The following is a 290-nucleotide window of genomic DNA, read 5'->3' on the forward strand; positions in this document are numbered from 1 at the left end:
GACCAGTACGGACCAGTATGGACCAGTATGGACCAATATTGACCAATATGGACCAGTATGGACCAGTACGGACCAGTATGGACCAGTATGGACCAGTAAGAACCAGTATGGAATGTTAAGGACCAGTACGGACCAGTACGAACCAGTATGGAATATTAAGGACCAGTACAGACCAGTACGGACCAGTATGGACCAGTATGGACCAGTATGGAATATTAAGGACCAGTACGGACCAGTATGGACCAGTACAAACAAGTATGGACCGCATTGAGGCCCATTAAACCCCATAG

General features: G+C 47.2%; 1 protein-coding gene across 1 annotated transcript in view; it reads right to left on the reverse strand.

The window, feature by feature from the left end:
- LOC107307351 (histone-lysine N-methyltransferase 2B-like) overlaps nucleotides 1–290 on the reverse strand; it is a 28,439-nt gene that overhangs the window by 2,234 nt on the left and 25,915 nt on the right. The window lies entirely within an intron of this gene.

The sequence above is a fragment of the Coturnix japonica genome, unplaced genomic scaffold (genome assembly GCF_001577835.2).
Source record: "Coturnix japonica isolate 7356 unplaced genomic scaffold, Coturnix japonica 2.1 chrUnrandom555, whole genome shotgun sequence".
Taxonomy (NCBI): domain Eukaryota; kingdom Metazoa; phylum Chordata; class Aves; order Galliformes; family Phasianidae; genus Coturnix; species Coturnix japonica.